This window comes from Mauremys reevesii, linkage group 3, assembly GCF_016161935.1.
Source record: "Mauremys reevesii isolate NIE-2019 linkage group 3, ASM1616193v1, whole genome shotgun sequence".
In the NCBI taxonomy this organism is placed as follows: Eukaryota; Metazoa; Chordata; order Testudines; family Geoemydidae; genus Mauremys; species Mauremys reevesii.
The window spans coordinates 60852766-60874399 of record NC_052625.1 but is presented as its reverse complement, the minus strand read 5'-3'; the positions used below and the strand labels follow the sequence as shown (position 1 = coordinate 60874399).

Below are 21634 nucleotides of genomic sequence, written 5' to 3'. Positions count from 1 at the left end.
CGGCTCGAGCTAGGGCCCTAGAAATGGCAGTGTGGATGTTGTGGCTCTGGTGGAGACTCAGGCTAGCCACCAAAGCTCAGATACAGGGTGTCAGGTATGTTTGAGAGCCTAGGCTGCTGCCCAAGCCTCCGCATTCACACTGCTATTTTTAGTGCACTAGCTCAAACCCCACTAGCATGAGTCTGTCCACCTGGGCTGCGAGGATGATGCCTAGCTGCAGTGTAGACATACCCTTATGGGCCTGCTTTCTGTGGGGCTCATGTCTTGCTCCCATTTCAGGTTTGAATGGATGAGAAACTCTGACAAAACTGCTGAATTCACCAGAGTTGCACCAGCCTGTGGCCCAGATAACCTGCATCAGGGTTCTTCTCCATCTAGGTTCCACCCTGGATATGAGTGTGTTAAATCATCTTTGCAGCACTATACAGATCCCTGCCCTGGATCTGCTGAGGAGAATCTCCCCTGGACTGAGGGGTGCTATGGACAGGGCAGCCCAAGGAGAGGGAGGCACACACATTCTTCTGTGGCCCTCTCTGCACTGGAGAATCCCATATAGGGGTAGGAGGTGAGAATTGGTTCCCAGAGCCAGCATCCTGGGGGAAGTCTTGGGCCTGTAGCTCCAATGAGACTCTGTTGTTAGGAAGCTGGGGAGAGCGCAGTGTTGGCATGACAGTACAGGGTCTCAACACAGATTTCCCTGGCTGCCTCCTGTGGGTCCCCCTGAGATCTTCAGGGTTTGGGGCTTGTTCTTCACCCCCGATCCCCCTCAAAATGATTTCGGTAAATCTCCTCTTGACAATTTGAGTAGCATTTTCTACCACTCCCTGCCCTCAAGAGTCCTTCCTTGAGTTGGGTGCAGGCCAAGGCAAGAAATCCGGCCCTGTATATTCTTAATGGAGCAGATGGAGGTAGCTGCATTGTGTTGGGACAGCTAAAATTTGCCTCTGGCTCCTGAGTACAGGTGTTGACTTTCTGTTTTACTGGTAGGTGTCCCACACTGGCTCCTCCCCCTCCTCTGAGACTACCTTCCCTGAGCGCCTCCCCCTCACTCCTTTCTGCCTCCTCCTGCCTTAAGGGTGGGGAGGAGGAAGAGGAGCCAGTGGCAGAGCAGCCCCACTCAACAGCTGATCAGTGGGGCAGCCACTGAAGAGCTGCTGGAAGCTTAAGGCCAGTCGCTGAACAGCTGATGGTAGCCTCAGGGCCACCAGATCAGCAGCCACAGCCAACCCTGTGGGTGTTGAGCACCCCCTTTTTTTTCTCAGTGGGTGCGTGAGCCCCTGAGCACCCACAGACTCGGCACCTATGCTCCTGAGCTTTTTTGCTGTTGCTTTTGGTTTTGTCTTGGGGGGGGGGGAGGGTGTAAGGAATTGCAGGTTTCCCTCTGGCAATGGGGGGCAAGGGGGAGGAGTCGGATTCTTTGTTTTTAACAAGGGGAAGCTAAGTGGGGTTGAGTGTTTTATTGTTTGTAAATGGGGAGGGCTGGCTTGTGCTTTATAGTCCAGGAAACCTGCATGAAAGGTTTGCTTGTTTGTCTTTGCCTTTGAACTGCACTGCCTTTTTTCCCTTTCCCCAGCATGTAAACATTTACAGTGTGGGAGCACCTGTCACTGTAAATCGGGAACATGCAGCTCACTCACACAAAGAAGCTGCTTGTTTGGCAGATCTTTCAGTGTTTGGGTTTGAGGTTTCTTAAAGGGATGCTGTCAACCTACCTTTAAATGCATATATCTACTCATGGATATTTGTAACTGATGCCTTGGAAGCTTTGCTGACCAACACTCTTCATTTTCCACACAAGCATGCTGGCGAGCATGCCAGATTGTGAATGCGGGTATGTTTAGGATGACCAGATGAGAGGGAGAAAATATCGGGACACATGGGGGGGAAGGGGAGGGGACAGCCGACGGAGCAAAAAAAAAAAAAGGCAAGTGCTGCAGATGGAGCAAAATATTGGGACAAAATGCATCCCAACCACGGGACAAACACCTAAATATCAGGACGGTCATCTGGTCACCCTAGGTATGTTGTAGGATTGTGGATGTCCAGCTCTGGAGCTGGTTGGTTTGTGGTAGGCTTGCTCGTGAATGCGGCCTGCAGACACTGGTCTGTTTTTTGTAGGTTGCTGATGCATATCAGACTTTGTACCTGGTTTGTCCTTGTAGAGCTGCTTGCAATTGCTGTTTTTTGTGTAGGGCTTGCTTGAGAAGCGCTAGGCTGGTAGCATGGATTTCATTTTCCAGTTCCTGGGGCTTTTTTGAGGGGCGTGGGGGACAAAATCAATGTATAGCGTTAGATATAAGGGGGCGAGCACATGAGAGCTTTTTAAACCTAGCTAAATGAGTGATACCCATAGAACACTGACAGACCAGACCCCAAGAGGTCATGCAGTTAGTGGGGAGAAAACCTGAGTATCTTCAATTGCTTCCCAGTTTCCCTTGACATGTTCTTTCCCCTCTCTGAAGTGAGCACTGCTCAGGTAGCACAGCATAAAACCTCCTCTCTTGGAAGATTTTGGGATAGGGAAAGGTATGTGAAAACTGTAGCTGTCGTTCCTGTTGCTACACACAGTCCCTCGCTCAGATAAGGCTGAAGATTACTGCAATGTGGGGAGGGCATAGTGAAAACCCTGATTTGGTGAGGTGAGGAGGCCTGAACCCATCTGGTGATTGGTTGAGTTACAGAAGCACCGTTTGCTTTCCAGTGACCTTGGCTATGCTTTGCTCTCCTGATTGAGGTAAGCAGATTGCATTGCCATTTGCAAAGGGCTGAAAAATCAGTGACATGGAGAGAGACTCTACAGTGTGACTTCTCCTGGGACTAGTGTGGTTGGAGCCTTCTAAAAGTATGTCTGCACAGCAAAACCTGGACATGGGCTAGCATACCTGAGTTAGCTTGAATGCAGCTAGTGTGGGTAACAATAGTACTGAAGACAGTGCAGTGTGAGTGAGTGGTACAAACTCAGCATGGAACCCTGGCTGTGTACTCTGCTTGCTAGGCTGCTCTGAAGCCCACACTATGCTGTCTTTACTGCTATTGTGACCCATGCTAGCTGGATTCAAACTAGCTTGGATAGGCCTGCTGATGGCCAGCTTTTGCTATGTAGATATACCCTGACACACAGGGCCTCTTTCTTCTCTCACATCAGTGTATGCCCAGCAACTTAAATGGAGTTACTCAAGACTAAGGTTGAGAAGTTTTATTGAGAGCATCCATTCTAGCAAAGAGAGCTACATGGCATTGACTAAAACACGCCCAGTATCTTCTGCCCCAGCGTGAGAGACTCCCCTTAGTTGGGTCTCCCGTTCATTGAGTTCTGCTAAATTAAGGCAAAGGACATAGTTTTAGGGCCAACAAAGAGTGAGCATTGTATGTAGACATAGCTAATTCTTAACAGAGACCTTCTCTGAACAGGAGAAAGAGCTGCCGTCACCTCTGTGCTTAGTCTCAGTACTAGTTGCTTTTGTCTTGCTGCTTTTCCTTCTGGGGTGGAGAAATGGCTTGAACAGAGTGGTACTTGCTTGGACTGGAAAAGACCTGCTAGTTTAGGAGGGGATTGGTGCCCTAGCCGGTGCTGTGATTTGTGTATAACTGGGATAGATTCTGCAGGGTTTTGGGTGGTGGCGGGTGGGATCTCTGCTTCGGTTGTTGCAGTGTGCTCAGGAATACAGGGAATACTTTCATCCCTGCAAAAGGATTTCCCACCCTCTTTGTGGGATAAAGAAATTGGGCCCAAATGTGTGCCTGAGACAATCAAAGGCCATATACCAGGAATAAACGGCTTGGTAAGTGTGTTTTTTGTCCCAGGAGGCGTGTTCATCTGTCAGGTTTAGTGGGAGTCTCGCGTACCTGTGGAGAGGTGAATGTATAGAGGAAGCCTTTGCTGCTCTGCTCATCTGAGCACCAAAAGCTAGACACATTACAACCTGCAACTCCATTTCATCCTGAAATTATTGCCGTTGAACTGCAAACCACATTTTTTGAGCAACATCTCCCAGATCTATTTTGGGAGATGAGGAGAAACTGTAGGTTCTTTGCTGACCCCTCCTCCATCCCCAGAACCTACAGAGCATCTATTTTCTTGGGTCACTGGCTATGGCAGGAAAACATTCCCTCCCCACAGGACCTAGTTTTGAAGACCTCTGGTCTCTGATAAGAAATGGAGATCAATTACCTCTGAGGTCATCTCAGCTTAAATATTTGAAGATCTTCTTGCAAAGGCATGATGTCATTTCCTGGTTTGAGCCATGGGCTGGTTGATCCACTCGCATTGCCACCACACCGAGGCCCTTCTGCAACACAAGCCCTGCTATAATATCCCCACAGAGCGTGGCAGCCTTCCAGCTAGAAAGTTGATCTTCCCATTTTACCCTTTGCTCCAGTCCCCGTGATAAATGGCTTCCTTGGGTTCAAATATTTAGTAACTTAAACTCAAGCCTCCGTCCTTAGAGATACTTTTTCTAACACAAAAACACTTTCTTGGGGCTGGAGTGATCATTTAGGAAGTCTGAGAGATCTCGTTTCCAAGGTGCTGTCAGGGTTGCTTTCTCTGATTTTAAATGGAAGTATCAATGCTCCGTCTCTCCGAGGGGCCAATCTCAATACTTGTACACATCATTCTTGTTAAACTAGGGCGCTGTTATGTCACCCTCACTTTTACACAGCAGTTTCTTGGACTAATATGGGGATCACCCCTTGTGAGGACTCTTCCCACAGGGTGACTGCTGGGAAGCAAGTGGCAGGGTGCATGCTGTTAGCATGTTGGGGTGCATTGGCAATCGGAGTAGAGGTGGGGGAACTCCTTAGTTGTGGGAACATGCTGTACTATGTCTGTCTGTCCATGAAATACTCTCTGGGGATTAGGGTGAGTCAGTGCTGTCATCAGGAGGCTCTGCAGGAGATAAATCACTTTTCTCTAGAGTATGACCTTTCAGGAGTGTAGGAAATCATTGTCCATGATATAATCTCTGATCCCATTTTTGAAATCTCAGCATGAACAGGATATCCTAGCTGGCTCTTAGCACTCCTATCAGAGGAGCCTCTTCTTCTGAGTCTATTTTCCTGTTGAAAAAAACATTTTAAAAAATCCATTCAGACAATGAATTTAAACCACCTGATCTGGCAGGTTAATTCTGTTGGGGTGACCTCTCTGGAGCCCAATATGGTTAAATAGTGGTAGTAGTTTGAACCCAGAGCTCTGAGTTTTCCCTGCTGATAGTCATGTGGTTAGATCACAGATGTGGACCATGTGAGCTGTATTTATTGAGAACAGGCTGTGGCTAGCACAATCAATTGGAGACTTTCAGCTTCTGGAAGAGGTCACCCACAAAAGCAGCTCAGCACTGTTGGATCAGCATTTGCATAAGCCATCGTCTAGTTTCCCCACTTTGTAGGTGTTTGGAAGTAGAGACGCATCTCAGTGGTCAGCTTCTCTGTTTTAAGCAGTGGAACTCAGGAGGAGTAGACTTTTTTTTTTTCTTTTTTTTTTTTCATGACACACTTCTATGACAGAAGCAGCGCATAGGGACTGGGTGGGATGGAGAGAGAGAGCCTTTCCACCTTCGTTCCTGGGCTATATTCAAACAAGCAACCAAAGATATCTCTATTCTGATACACATGGGACTTGATTTGTTAGCTGTGCTAAGAGCCTGCATCTCCGACTGACTTCACCTGACTTGTTGGCACTCAGCAACCCTGAAAATCAGCCCCAATGTCTCTTTCAGGAGGCTCCCAGCGTGGTTAAAATTATTTAAGATGTTACATGGTGGCATAGTGCAATAATCTAACAGTGCAAATCTTGTGTTGCAGGTGAGGTTTTCTACTGCCTGACAAAAGTCAGTGACAGCCTTATCTCTCTTTTGTAGCAGGCAGGGAGTGGTCTTGTATCACACATTCCACTCCCATCACTGACCCTACTTAGCAGAGTCTTCAGAAAAGCCAAGAAATGAACAGGCCATAAAGATAGAGCTGCTCTCTTACCCCTCCAGGCGGTGGGCCAGCTTTGTTCACATCTACATTGGTGCCAACCTACCATAATGTTACTGCCAGTTCTGGGGGGCAGAGGGGAAGCTTGCCCTGCTGCTATCTGAGCTGTACTTTTCTTGTACATGAACACAAGGCTTCAGTAGCACTCTAGCAAACTCTACATGGACTTGTGAAGAATGCGGCAAAAGAAGCTGTTTTAGGTGATGAATTGGATACAGACACATGAAGCCTGCAGACCGTTTTCTGCTGTACAAAAGCAGAGGAAAAGGTGAGATGATCCCATGTTGCAAAGCCAGGAGATGATGCAGAAAAGTTGTTTGCAGCACTAAGAGGAAAGGGAGAGATGGCAATAGAGCTTCAAATAGAATAAAACACAAGAACCAGGAGAGGAAAATTACTGGAGGGTTATTCTTACCATAGGATGTTTCCACTTCTAACAGTGGGCAGGGTGCTGTATTAGTTGCATGAAGCAGCTCATCTTCTGAAGTCCTAATGGAATATTATGGAAATGAACATGCCTGGATCAGATGGCTGATAAACAATTTGTGTGTGGCAGAAGTGGGGGGACTGGAAACAAACTCTCTTGATATTTGACTGGTGCCATGTTTGAATCTCTTAACTTGCTAAACTTTCTTTCTGCCAAATGCTATCAAAAGCCTGTTTGACATCTATAAAGTTGTTGTAACAGGTTTGGTTGTGATCTATGTACTTTTTGATATGTCTTATCACAAATAACTGATCTACTGAACTTCGTCCTGGTCTAAATCTGGCCTGTTTCTCTGCAAGCACTGCTTCTGTAGATGTCTTCATTCTGCTGTGCAACGTCTTAATGAATGCTTTTCCTAGCAGACTCAATAAGCGGGTTCCTCTGTAATTCTTGCACTCATTCTTATCCTCCTTTTTATGGATCCGTACTATTATCGCTTTCTTGCCCTCACTTAACACTTGTTTGTAAATCTTGTTGACTAGCTTATGGATCTCCTTTACCACATCTTCCTTGCAGCAGCTTTGCGGTTAGGGTGCCACTTTCCAGTACCTTTTTTTTTTTTTTTTTTTTCCCCCCTCCCGTCAAACTTTCTGGAGGGATCTTTTCTTCTAAGAATTCTGGCATCTGCTCTCCCTTGTTTGTGCTGGGAAGTTTCTCCAGGATCACTTCATCTACTCTGTTCTTCACTTATTCTTTGCTCAAGCCGATGGATGACCTCTACAGCAAGTCAATGAGTGCAGTGAGAGTAGACAAGAAGCTGAAGGAATGGTTCTGGATGACCACATGAAAGTGATGATGCATGCTATCGCCAGATTTGTTCAACTTGGTAATGGCTGTAGCACTGGGAGATAAAAAGAGAGGAGTCATGTTATGTGATAGGACAGTGCATAACTTTAGATTCGTAGATGATAGTGGCCTCACAACATTGACCAAGCCGGTTTCATAGAGGATAACTGGTAAGATAGACAGGGAAAGCAGGAGATTCTGATTGAAGATCAGTATAGTCTTCAAATTGCCATATTTTGTCTTCTCTAGAGAAAGGAAAAGATCAAACTGACAGAACTAGAGAAATTGAGAAAATGTTGTGTACCTTGGAGACTAGTATCAAAGAATGGGAATTGTGAAGGTGGAATAAAAAAAAATTGGACACTGCTCTGCATGATCTGGAAGGCTAAAGACATCTTGATCATGCTAATACTGCTGTATGGATGGGAATGCTGGAGTCTGAGGAAAGCCATGAAACAAAATACCTCAGATATAAACTGACTGAGGAAAATCCTGAGAGTTTCAAGACTGCAGAGAATAAAAATTGAAGTGATAAGAAAATAGTTAGGGCAAGAAATAACAATTACAGAAGATTTGAGAAAGGTGACTGCAATGGTTTGGACATGTCTCCAGAATGAACCTGGAAAGGATACCAGACATGATGATGATGCCAGAGTGCAAGGAACTAGAAAGAGGAAGACAAAGGATGCATTGGATAGACGTGGCAAAAAAGGACATAGAACAAAAAGGGTTAAAGGTTAATGATGCCATGAAGCTGGAACAAGATAAAAAGTGATAGACTTCATTCAGCCCTGTATCACTGAGTTGGTTGACAGGAATCAGAGTTTGAATCTGTCTTGCAAGATGTATGCTACTTTGGGGGCAGCAGCTGGAAATATCTGATCCACCTTTGGGCATGCTATCAAGGTGCTGTGGCCACTGATGAATCAGGAGACAGGTACTGAGTGTATATTGCATATTACCTTCCTGCTGCTTCCTCAGGATAGGGGATCCCTGGGATGATCAGCTGGCCTGTATTTGGGGAAAACACAGGTTGTTGGTCAGTCACAGATCTAAAACCTTTATCCAGACATGTTTTACTTCTTAAACTTTGTTCCTACCGCAAATCTTCATGAACCACAAAAGGTCTTTGCAGCTATGACATTTTGTCATGAATTGAAGGCAGGCTATTCCTTAAAACTGACATAGTAAAACAAAGCTGTTGGCATGGGATATACCAACATGTAAGGGCCATGCATATGCTCTAGGCAATGTGGACTAAGGGAGCTCATCACTTTGTAAGGTAGATCCCCACCGTTGCATTGTATAAGGAGGGGACAAGTAATCTGTGTAGCTTGGACTCAGGTGTACATTTCCCAGATATTCCAGGGCTTGCTTTTCCCCTTCTCTGATGTTAGCAATGGGTTGTGTGCAGCACAGTATCTGTCAAAGGCAGCCACAGCTCATGCAAGTAGTGGCAGACTTTTCCCAAACAACACAGTTTATTTTCAGACCCTCCTAGTCAGCACCAGTGTCATTCTGAACATTCTCCCCATAGACTAAGGGCATAGCTCACCCTAGTGTAGCCCCATAACCACTCTCACTGGCCCCAAAACCCAAGAATACAAGTCCAGGGGCTGTAACCAGCTCCTCAGTGTCGTCTGTAATCTCCTGCCCCTTAAAGTATCAGGGCAGCCAGAAAATATATTTTATCTGGATACTACTAAAAAATGTACACAGAAAACAACGAACAATCCATCAGGCAAGACTTACTCCAGCCATCCATTCTTCATGAAGACGCATTAGGTTAAAAGGTCAACATTTTCACCAAGTTGCTGGCTCAAAGTGTAAACCTACTTACGTAATGTTGAGGTTTCAGGGCATTGAACCTAGATTAGCCCTTGTCAAAATGCTTAACGAAAATAAAAATACTGGGAATAAAATACTGTGTTTGATCTCTTCTTAATTTCACTTTTTAAAGTGAATGTAATGCTGGTGCCAAATTGACAGCCCTGTAGTCTGAAGTCCTCCATTTTATCTTGAAACAGGTATAGTGTGGGTTGTACCTCACCCTGTCAATGTGTTTCAACTTTGATTTAGAGGAACCATCGCTAGGGTCAAGAGGGAAATTCAGAGTCTCAAGACATGTTCAGGTTTCAGAGGGGTAGCCGTGTTGGTCTGTATCAGTGAAAACAATGAGGAATCCTTGTGGCACCTTAGAGACTAACACATTTATTTGGGCATAAGCTTTCCTGGGATATAACCCACTTCATAAGATGCATGGAATGGAAAACGCAGTATGCAGGTATAAATATGCAGCACGTGGAAAGATGGGAGTTGCCTTACCAAGTGTGGAGGTCAGTGCTAATGAGGCCAATTCAATCAAAGTGGCTGTGGCCCATTCCCAGCAGTCGACAAGAAGGGGTGAATATCAACAGAAGGAAAATTATTCTTCTATAGTGACCCAGCCACTCCCAGTCTTTATTCAGGCCTAATTTGATGGTGTCAAGTTTACGAATTCATTCCAGTTCTGCAGTTTCTCACTGAAGTCTGTTCTTGAAGGTGGTGGGTTTTTTTTTTTAATTTAAGAATGGCAACTTTTAAGTCTGTTATTGCGTATCCAGGGAGATTGAAGTGCCCTCCTACTGGTTTTTGAATGTTACTCTTCTTGATGTCTGATTTGTGTCCATTTATGTTTAGTTTTTGGTGCATTTGGCTTAAACTGCCCATGACTGCCAAGTAGTATCATTCATGCTAATGGATTTTTTTAGAGTAGATATCTGTGCTAAGAACTGAACTGAGACCCACCAACTTTTAAAACTTCGGGTATGTCTACTTTGCAATTAAATACCTGCAGTTGGCCCGTGTCAGCTGACTCAGTCTCTGACTGCGAGGCTGTTTAGTTGTGGTGGAGATGTTAGGGCTCAGGCTGGAGTCCTGGCTCTGGGATCCTTCCTCTTCACAGGTTCTGAGAGCCCCGGCTCCAGCCTGAGCCTGAATGTATAAACCACAGCTAAACAGATCCACTGCCCAAGCCCCACGAGCCCGTCAGCTAATGCTGGCCAGCCATGGGTGTTTAACTGCAGTGTAGACAGGCTGTTAGTTCTGCAAATGGTCATCAGAAGCATACTCAGCGCTAAGTGATTCCAGAATGGGAAAGCAGTGGGATCACAAATTGGACCCATCTTTTCCATGTGGCATTGTAGAACACTAGCTATTAGGATACTGCACCAACCATACAAGGAAATAGCAATTTAGGCCTTGTTTACATTGGGGTCTTGCCCTGGCTACAACTGTCAGGGTAGAAAGGCAAAACTGCTGCTTGCACCAGTGGAGCATGGCTGTGCTTGAAATCAAGATAGGCACCACTGGGGCAAATAGACTTGCTTGACTACACTGGAGAATGAACTGGTCCAGCTACATGTGTGGCTGGCTATCAATGGCCGTAATTGGGGCAAATCCTCTGTGTAGACTAGTCTTTACTGAGCTGTTATAGTAGTACTGATTCTGGATCTAGAATTGTAATGGGAATACAACACTGTCAAGCAAGGATAACATTGTGCAAAGGGATGAAACATTCTTTTGATAATTGTCTGGAAAAGAAAACAACAATTTGCATGGAAGGGGTTGGCGTTTGGGAAGATATAACTGGAGCGCTACCATTTGTTTGTTTGTTTTGGAGCAGATGGGCAATTCTTACAAAATGTTCCTTCTCCCAGCAAAAAGCCCTAATTCCCTCAGTGTCTTATGTTGTCTGGAAGATTCAAGCACCCAGGATAGCAAATAAATACAATCTTGATTCCCAAATCCCTTCGCAAAATAGTTGCATCACATCTGGAAATATTTGGACAGTGATCGCATGGAAAGATCGAGATGAATCAGACAAGGCAGGGAGGCTCTTGGGAACAAGGCTCTGCTCATTCCTTCTTTAAAAGGCCATGTTTGTTGGTGCTGGTGAAAGATCAGGATTGGCCAGCCTTGAGACTGGCTTCCTTTCTGCCCAATGGAAGTACAACAAGGACAGCAGCATGACAAGCTTCCACTGCACTGCACCCTGCCAGTTTTGCAGACCATTCGATCCTTGGCTTCTCTCCTGAGATGGTTGGTTGAGGTTGTTTTGACAGACAATGCTAACCTGGGCCAGAACCAAACCAGTGAGATCAAACACCACATGGTGTAATTGCAATTGCATGTACGTTTGTGATACCACCATAGACCTCCTATAGCTGACCTCACTGGAAGTGGTAGGGTCCTGTGTGTTTGGGGCTGAAGGAGCAGGGCTCTAGTCCTGGCTGCCCAGGTGTGTGTGAGAGAGATTTATTCAGCAAGGTTGTCTTGTCTTTAGCACACAAATTCATTATAGCAAGTGAAAAGCTTCATAACCCACTCTAGCTCCTAGGGCCAGTTGTTTCCTTCACCCCTCTCTTAGGTAAAATTGCTTGACTGGGCATTATAGTGCCATATAAAGGAGGTGTAGGAAACTAGTGAAGCTGAGCAAAGCTAGACTACTTTGATTTATGGCTTGCAGGAGAGGCGGCTTAGACTAGCCCGATTGAATATCAAAGTCACAAAAAAAAAAAAAAGCACATTGAATTGCAAGCACAGCATCCTTCTGGATGTCGCTGCAAGATTGATTGGACTGTGGAGACTATCATAGCCATAATGTTACAATGTATTCTTTGGACAGTCCTAAAAATAACATTCTGGGTAGGGGATCATTTGCAACTGTGCAAATGTCTGGGGATCAAGGAGTGGGTCTGAAGTGATTGTGTGGTGGAGTGACTGGCCTTGCTTCTGACTGGCCCTTGGACAGCACCTGTGAAATCATTGGGATTTTTTTTGAGTGTTTGGTTTTTTTGGTAGGCAGGCTCCCAGAGGCCTCCCCTAATCAGAGACTTGAAAGAGAACAACGAAATGTGCCATGGTAACCCATCTAGTGAAGTTGCTGCTGCCACATATGTGGTTGTGAAAACCATTCCATGAATTCCATTATTTCACAAGGCGTAAAGCTCTCCATTTCCAGTTATTATTATATAAACTAACTTCACACGGAACTGGTGGACATGGCTAAACTCTGCCCCAAACAAACTTGTCATTGTAAGAGTGTGAAACCCAATGTCCTGTCCAAATTCCAGCTTGGGTGATTATATTCTGGTGACCATATTCTGGTGACCTACTGGTTTTTATTATTTGTGTAGCGCCATAAGTCTACATGGCACTGTACAGTAACTTAGCTGGGTTAAATATGTAACAAAGTCCCTCCCCTGGAGGACTTGCAACTTGAGGGCACCAGCTAGGACAATAGAGTGTGATACAATAAAAAGAGAACAAATGTAGAATGGGGTGCAGCCTTTACAGATTGTGTTATGGAATAGGTGAGTTTTCAGAGGCTTCTTTTTTTGAGAGAGAGAAGGGAGTGCTGGAGTTTGAGGTCCATTTAAGTGGGAACTGGAAGCTATTCTAGCCATAAGCCTTGGCAAGAAAGAAATCAAGACGACTGTATTGAGATGAAGGTTAAAAAGAGAGGTCAGAAAATAAGCTTGGTGAAACAAAGAATGGGAGAAGGTTTAGGAGTTGCTGAGGGCCGTGCTGGAGATCAGGGTGGCATTTTGGAGAACCTAAAAATGGAGAGAGCTTGAATTTTATGTAAAGAAAATGGTGAGATTGAAGAAGTGGGTAAACTGGATCCAAATTGAGGGAAAGGAAAATGATTCTGGTAGCAGAGCAAGGACTCTGATATGAGAAAGAAATAGAAGATTGGGAAAGAATACCAAGGTTGGATAACTGGAAAAATAGTAGTGGTGATGACAGTGAGGGGAAGGAAGAAGGATAGGGATGAATTTTGATAAATGTCTCTCATTTGAAGGAATGCAATCCCATTGACTCCAACACCTGTAAGTGACATCAACATTTGATCCATAGACGTTGGGGTGGTGGCAAGACATGCATTTTTTGGTGAGAATACAAGTTTGGTTGATAAAGGTAATAGTATTGATGTAACACACTTAGACTTCTGTAAGGTGTTTGACTTGGTACTGCATGACATTTTGATTGAAAACTAGGAGATAAAATTAACATGGCACATACTAAATGGATTAAACTGGCTAATGGTTAGGTCTCAAAATGTAATTGTAAATGGGGAATCATCAAGTGGGTGTTTTCCCAGTTCTTAGCCCTACGCTATTTAACATTTTTTATCAATGATTGAAAGAAAACTTAAAATAATCACTGATAGATTGCAGATGACACACAAATTGGGAGAGTGGTAAATTATGAAGAGGACAGGTCACTGATTCAGGACAATCTGGATTGCTTGGTAAACTGGGCACATGCAAATAATGTGTGTTTTTAATATGCCTAGATGTATGTTCACATTTAGGAACAAAGACTGTAGGCCATACTTAGAGTCTGTCATCCTGTCCTGGGAAGCAGTGACTGAAAAGCATTGGGGTTGTGGTGGATAATCAGCTGAACATGAGTTCCCAGTGTGACACTGGCCAAAAAAGCTAATGCGATCCTGGGATGCATAAACAGGGGACTCTTCAGTGGGGGTAGAGAGGTTATTTTACCTCTCTATTTGCCACTTGTGTGACTGCTGCAGGAATACTTTGTCCAGTTCTGGTGCTCACCATTCAAGAAGGATGTTGGTAAATTGGAGAGGGTGCAGAAAGAGTCATGAGAATTATTAAAGGATTGGAAAACTTGCCTTATAGTGACCATGAATTCAAAGAGCTCAATCTATTTAGCATAGCAAAGAGAAAGTTTAAGGGATGATTTGATTACAGCCTATAAATATCTACATGGGGAACAAGTATTTAATAATGGACTCTTCTCTAGCAGAGAAAGGTACAACACAATCCAATGGCTGGAAGCTGAAGCTAGACAAATTCAGACTGGAAATAAGGTGGACATTTTTAGAAATGAGCACAATTAACCGCTGAAACAATGTACCAAGGGTCGTGGTGGATTCTCCACCGCTGGCAATTTATAAATCAAGATTGGTGCTTTTCTAAAATCTATGCTCTGGGAATTATTTTGGGGAAGTTCTATGGCCTGAGTTATTCAGGAGGTCAGACTAGATGTTCACAATGGTCTCATCTGGCCTTGGAATCTATGAATTTACACAGACATGCAATAATTTAGGTTGGGAACAGAAACAGAATTTCATGTCCAGTTATAACTACAAGAAGAAACTTAGCTCTCTGTCCATATCTGCTGTTCAGTCTAATACCTCTTCCTTCCTCCAACCCTGATATCTCTGATACTCAGAGTATGTCTACACTGGAGCTGGAAGATGTAATTTCCAGCTTGAATAGACATACCTGCATTAGAGCAGATTGAGCTAGTGCACTAAAAATAAAAATGTAGCTATAATGGCATGGTACTGGTTAGCTGTTCTGAGTATGATCCTGTGAGATACACCAGGTACATACTTTGTTTGGGGGGGGGAAGGGAGGACGCTGATGCTCATGCCACTGTAGCTAATTTTAGCACTCTAGCATGTCAACTTGAGCTGTAAACGATACCTTCCAGCACTGGTGTAGGCATACTGTCACTAAGGTGATGAGGACCATGTCTCTACTTGGATAAGTGGATAGGTAAATTTCCTCTTAATAGTTTTGTTATTGTGGATTAAATTAGCTCTAATTTACAGCTGCTGAAGTCCATGGAATTGCATGCTGTAACCGAGAGCAGGATCTGGCTCAGTAGATCCAAGATTGAGGTTGTAGCTATAGATGAACTCAATAGTTTGTGCATGACCCATAGGTTGCATAGTGTCAAACAAGTATAAACAATGAATACATTTGTAAAAATTAAAATAATTCTCCAATAGAGAAAAGACTTAATTCCTCAGATGAATTGTTCACTCAGCTGTGCCGGTGAGGTAGAGAAATATTATGATCCATATTAGATAGATGAGGAAACCAAGGCAAACGGAGGAGAGTTGGCCAAGGCCACAGAGAATTCTTGGCAGAGTTGGATGGAGAATACAAGAATCCTGACTCTCTGCTTTAACCACAACACCATTCTTTCCCCTCCTTTTTCGTGTTCCTGAGTCTAGATGTGTGTGCATTTTTATGGCTACATTCTGAATTGGTGATAAAGTCAACAGGAGAATGAGAATCCTGCATGTTTTGCTGACAAAGCAAGAGAAGGTGTGTTCTCCCCTCCCCTGCCCCCCGGACAATGTCTTTCAGAATGTTTTGCAACTCTGTGTGTCTATTCTTAGTTGGTGAGCTGGCTTCAGGACAGAGTCAAAACAGCATCGGATTTGTGGGCACTGAAAGCCTAATGTCAATGGTCATTAGCAGCCACCACATTTTTAGCATCCTTTTGTAAACTTTGATTTATTCCTAATTAGCAATTTAATGATAAGGAATAAAACCAAACTGAATTATTTGATTGAACCTCCAGGGCAGTAAAAATAACTTAATTTATCAGAGAACTGTGAATGACACCATGAGTGATCAAATTAAAGACTTTATTAGATAAAATAATTAAAGCAAACAGCCACTGATACTCACGCTCTAAAATGAAATGACAAAATCCAGGGGTGATCAGTCCCTGAATCAGAAATCTGGGTATAATCCTTTCTCTAACAGGACATTGATGGCGAGTGGGCGTGCCTAATCTAAAATTAGCATGTTACCTTTTTATAATCAATTATAACACTCCTTAATTAACATTGCATACATATTTTACCATCTCTATTTCTGCTACCACAATTAAATATTTTCTGCTTTCTCATTGGCTATTTAGCATCAAGCATCATCTTAATTTACATCTGCATACATGCCATACCATTAACTATCAATATAGATGGCATTTTTCCAAAACATTATTTAAAACACTTTTTAAAACCAGTTATCCCCTGGTCATCTTGTAAAAATGTGTTGGTGCCCTAACTTATCTCTAATTTGTGTCTGAGTTATTACTTCATTCACATTTTACCAGGCCTCACTTGACTATTGATTGTCAAGCCTATTTTTAGGAAATAGACTTTTGGGGCCTACTTACATTTCACCACATTTCTGTATAACATAAACAAGCATCATCTCTATAGGCTGCCCCTTGCAGAATTAAAAAATAAACAGATTTTCATGCACTTTGGATGATGTAGTTCCATATTCGTATGCAGATCTGCATATCCCACAGCAGCTCTTGACCACCTTGCACAGGCAATATCTGGTCAGGCATAAATTTCATAGTTTACCCAGTAACGTAAAATGTAATCTCTGCCTGTGAGAAGTCAGAGATCCCATGGCACCTGTAAAGTTCTCAACGATCTGTGCCTTAATAGAAAAATTCATCATTGAAAAATTATTGAAGAGAAGAGTGATGAGTGAGTTTGCTTATGAAGGACTCGCACAAAGCATATACAGCAGAGCTGGTCTAAAGGTTTGGGTGGGCAGGCTGGTTGGCTGGCTTCTCTTTCCACTGGGAGAGTCTAACTTTGTTTGGTGAGAAGGCAAAATCAATTATTCAACTTAAAAGTAACACTTCTGCAGTATGTTCAGAGCCAAGGTTTGCTCTCTGATGGTATAGCTAGTTGTAGGCTCTGCAGACCAGCTTAGGAAATACATCTCTGCTGCTGTAATGAACCTCCTTTGCTTTTCAATATTTTTAAAGCAAAGTTTCACTCTTCTTTTCTTTCCCACATTCCCCCAAGTTCCACATGTTGACTGTATTGTGTGAAATAGTATTTCCTTTTGTTTGTTTTAAACCTGCTGTCAATTTCAATGAGAGACCCCCGGTTCTTGTGTTATGTGAAGGAGTAAATAACACTTCCTTTTTCACTTTCTCACACTAATCATGATTTTATAGACCTCTGTCATATCCACCCCTTAGTTGTCTTTTTCCAAACTGAACAGTCGGTCTTTTTAATCTCCCCTCATTCGGAAGCTGTTCCATATCTCTAAGCGCTTCTCTGTACCTTTTCTAATTCTAATAGATCTTTATTTGAGATGGGGCAACCAGAACGGCACACAGTATTCAAGGTGTAGGCATACCAGGGATTTATATAATGCCATTATGATGTTTTCTATCTTATCTATCCCTTTGCTAACGGGTCCTAACATTGTTCGCTTTTTTGACTGCCACTGCACGTTGAGTGGATGTTTTCAAAGAACTATTCACAATGCCTCCAAGATCTGAGTAATTAATTTAGACCCCAGCATTTTGTATGTATAGTTGGAATTATGTTTTCTATTGTGCATTACTCTGCATTTATCAACACTGAATTTCATCTGCCATTTTGTTGCTTAGTCACCCAGTTTTGTGAGATTGCTTTGTAACTCTTCACAATCAGCTTTGGACTTAACTGTCTGCAAATTTTTGACATCTCACTGTTTATCCTTATTTCCAGATCATTTATGAATATGTTGAACAGTGCTGGTCCCAGCCCAGATCCCTGGGGACCCAGCTATTTACCTCTTTCCATTCTGAAAACTGACCATTTATTCCTACCCTTTGTTTCCTATCTTTTAACCAGTTACTGATCCATGAGGACCTTCTTTCTTCTATGACCTCCTGCTTTGCTTAAGAGCCTTTGGTAAGGGAACCTTGTCAAGGCTTTCTAAAATTTGGCCAAGTACACCATGTCCACTGAATCATCCTTGTCCACATGCTTGTTGACCCTCTCAGAGAATTCTAGTAGATTGGTGAAGCATAGTTTCCCTTTACAAAAGCCATGTTGACTCTCCCCCAACAAATCATGTTCACGTATGTGTCTGGTAATTCTGTGTTGGTTTTTAATATAGTTTCAACCAATTTTCCTTGTACTGAAGTTAGGCTTACCAGCCTATAATTGTCAGGATCTTTTCTGAAACCTTTTTTTAAAAAGTGGTGTCACATTAGCTATCCTTCAGTCATCTGGTACGGAAGTGGATTTAAGTGATAGGTTACATACCATAGTTAGTAGTTCTACAATTTCGTATTTGAGTTCCTTCAGAACTCTTGGGTGAATACCATCTGGTTCTAGGGACTTATTACTCTTTAGTTTATCAATTTGTTCCAAAACCACCTCTATTGACCCCTCAATCTGGGACAGTTCCTCAGATTTGTCACCTAAAAAGAATAGCCCAGGTATGGGAATCTCCCTCACAGCCTTTGCAGTGCTAGCAGCTTAACAAAGAATTCTCTTTACATTAATCTGAACTGAGCTGTCTGACAGAACAGTGGGGGCAAAGATATGATGGTGAGCCTCTTGCACGTGACAATTGCTGAGATAGCACATTGCTTGAAGTTTGTGACTTTTCATACAGAGTGAGCACAGGCTGTTTCGGACCTTTTGCATGTGGAACATAATTTCTGAGAACAAGAAAAGGATGTTTCTGTCTCCCTTCCTCCCAGCAGAATGAAGAGGAGATTTAGTGGCTGCCCTAGAGAGAGAGGGCCCTTGCAGGCAATTGGAGTGTATCTAGTCACATGTGGCTAACCCATCTGATAAATGTCGGGGAAATTGCATTAGGTTAATTGTGTTTGGTCACTGAGCCAAGTGGATTAGAAATGAACACGAACTCCCTGTCAGAGGAAGAGGACATCTTTATAATTAGATCTCAGGCAAAGATCCAGACCTCAGCTCCCGACCTGAGCTGAATCACAGACTGGGCTGTGGGGTGAAAGCAAAGACTGAAGCTGGCGTCTCAAATGACAGTGAGCAATGTTCTGTGTTGTAAAAAAGGCCAAGACTGCACATCCAAGAACAGGAGGAGGGGTGTTTCAGGCATGATAGCGGGACTCCTCCAGGGAGAATTTTCCCATTGATTCTCAATACAACTGTCTAGAAGCAGATACTAGCAAATGTTTGGTGTATTTATAGTACTTTCCATACAAGAATCTCAAAGGGTATAGAACCATTAAGATGGTCAAGAAGATAGTTTTCACTCAGTATGTTGGAGATTTGAAAATAATTTTGATTTCCATAGATTTAGAGAGAGAACAACTTTTTGTTTAATATTTTTGACAAACTTTTTAGCAATCATCTTCAGTGAGAAAAGTGTGGGGGGGGGAGAAATTATTTCCTTCTATTTTGTCCCATCATTTTCCCCTTTTCCTCATTTACTTCCTCTTTTCCAATTTGGCTTTGAAAAAGGGAAAGCGTAAGAGAGGGGAAAAACAAAATCATTTTGGAGATTTTATTGAAGAAATGCCCAGGAAAGAGAACCCCTTTTTTTGTGTGTAAAAGGGCCATTTTTCATCATTTTTAAACCAGCTGTAACAATCATTAAAAATTTAAGGGTCCCAGTACCCTCTGACGGGCAAGCTCATGTGTGAGAGAGGCTGTACTCCCTATTCACATGCACCCTCTCTGCCTGATTCATTTTATAAAATACTTTTAGTGTTTCATTCTGTAATCCCCAGTAATCTATATTTTAAAACCCTCCAGACATCTCATCTGTCTACAGTTAGTGTTATAACAACATGTAGGTGGCATTTCACACCTCTGAGTCAGCATGGAACTCCAGTGTGGGGCTGGGATGTGGACCTGGAAAATGCTACTGCTCTAAATTTAGGTTATGGGATGGAGTGGGGTGCCGGAAAGCTTTTACTACTACAAGTTTGGGATAACCATGTTACTCATGTGAGCTCTGTAGGCCTTCTCTGTCAAATGGCAATAAAAGTTTTATAGCTGTGCTGAGTGGTCTCAGGCCCAGCTCCCCATGAACAGCTATCTGTATCAGAAAAAACACCATGAGAATGGTTAGTAACTGCCTCCTTGGTCAGCGGAGAAGGCCTGGAGATTGACTTCTCATCGCCTAAGGGTGGCCACTGCAGATAAGAGCTGAGATGCATTGATATCTCAGCATGGGGAAGCTTGTACAGCTAGTGCCTGGGCTGAATCTCCTCAATAGAAGATATGTATCCATGGCTGTCTAGCACGTCTCACCAGCACTGAATTCACTTGCGAGAGGTGTTATCTTCTAGATGAGAGAGGAAAGCTGAAGTCCTGGTCACAGCTAATAATGAAAGACCTCATGGCACTTTTTGTAACCCCAGTATCCTGGCCAAATTTCCATCTGGGTAAGGACACCTCCATGGTCCCCAGATTTTGGTGAAGAGATCTCTAGGCATAGTTCCACGTTTCCAGTGCAGTTACACCAGTGCCAATAAGAAAAAAAACTCTACAGACCTCAGTGATGTATCTCAAACTTGCACTGCAGGAGAGCGCATCAGAATTTGGTTAACAGTTTGGGGCTGCTTTAAGGAGATGCGGAGTAAGTATAATTGTTATAACTCTATCTCTGGCCTGGAGTATCATGTAGGCAGGGGCGGCTCTAGGCACCAGCAAACCAAGCTGTTGCCTAGGGCGGCCAAATCTAGGGGGCGGCAGGCTGGGCCGGTGGACCTGCCGCAGTCATGCCTGCGGGAGGTCCACCGGAGCCGCGGACGACCGGACCTGCCGCAGGCAAGACTGCGGAGGGGGCGCTCGTCCCGCGGCTCGGCTGGACCTCCCACAGGCATGACTGCGGCAGCTCAAGCGGAGCCGCCGGACCCGCGAACCGTCCGCAGTCATGCCTGCGGCAGGTCCGCTGGTCCCGGGGCTCCGGTGGACCTGCCGCGGGAGCTCAACCGGAGTCGCGGGAAGAGGGGACCCGCCGCGGGACCGAGGAAGGGTGGCGCAGCGCTCCGCGCTGCCTGGGGCAGCCTATTTTCTAGAGCCGCCCCTGCATGTAGGGCATCAAACAAGGAGCAGGCCCTCAGGGAATGGAATGGAAAAGGGCAATCTCTCTTTTGAGTTGCTCTTGTGAAAACATGTAGGGCATAAAGCTACTCACCAGCTAGTGAGAGAGAGAAACACATCCTCTCCCTTGCTGGTACAGTATTGCACAACATGGGTTGTTATGCGAGGGTATTTTGCCTTTCCCAATGTGGATCACTGTCTGACTAGATTCAGATTTAGGCTGGCCCTTGGTCTCTTCCAGTGAGATTCCAAAGTTCTTATGAATGTGCCTTGAAAGCCGACATCAGTCTCTGCTGGCTCTATCGATCCCACAAGCACATAACAGCCATTACAGCTTTGGCATGGACAGCAAGGGGATGTGGGCATTCCACAAGTGCAATACAGGGCACCCCTTGCCAGGGCTTGTGCCTTTTTCTCTCAACTGCATGAAAGAAGTAGCCAATGCCCTTGGACGGGGAAGGGAGATGTAGATAGGATAATCCAGGTGGCAGAATGTGGGGGCACATAAACTGCACCAAGCATGCAATGCTACAGGCCGATTGTATGTTTTCCATACAGGATATTCCTGAAGTGCTGTTGGATTGACACGACACTGTGTGTTAGTCTCACTGAGCAACTGACACCACAAGTCACTTTTCTAGCCCATACACTCAGTCGCCATGAAAGCACAAGGCAGCCTTGTTCTGGCAGACAAACAGGATAAAGGGTCCTGGGGC

The 21634-nt window shown here is 44.1% G+C and overlaps 1 protein-coding gene across 7 annotated transcripts in view; it reads left to right on the top strand.

The window, feature by feature from the left end:
* Positions 1-21634, top strand: part of DAAM2 (dishevelled associated activator of morphogenesis 2) — a 258023-nt gene that overhangs the window by 78264 nt on the left and 158125 nt on the right. For 2 of the 7 annotated variants that reach the window (XM_039529312.1, XM_039529313.1), the window contains exon 1: positions 13171-13189. The exons of 3 other annotated variants lie outside the window; for them this stretch is intronic. The gene's annotated coding sequence lies outside the window, so the exon portion shown is untranslated. Of the gene's footprint in view, positions 1-547; positions 566-13170; positions 13190-21634 lie in introns of those variants that run through there. 2 more of the 7 variants (XM_039529308.1, XM_039529307.1) reach the window with 2 other exon arrangements.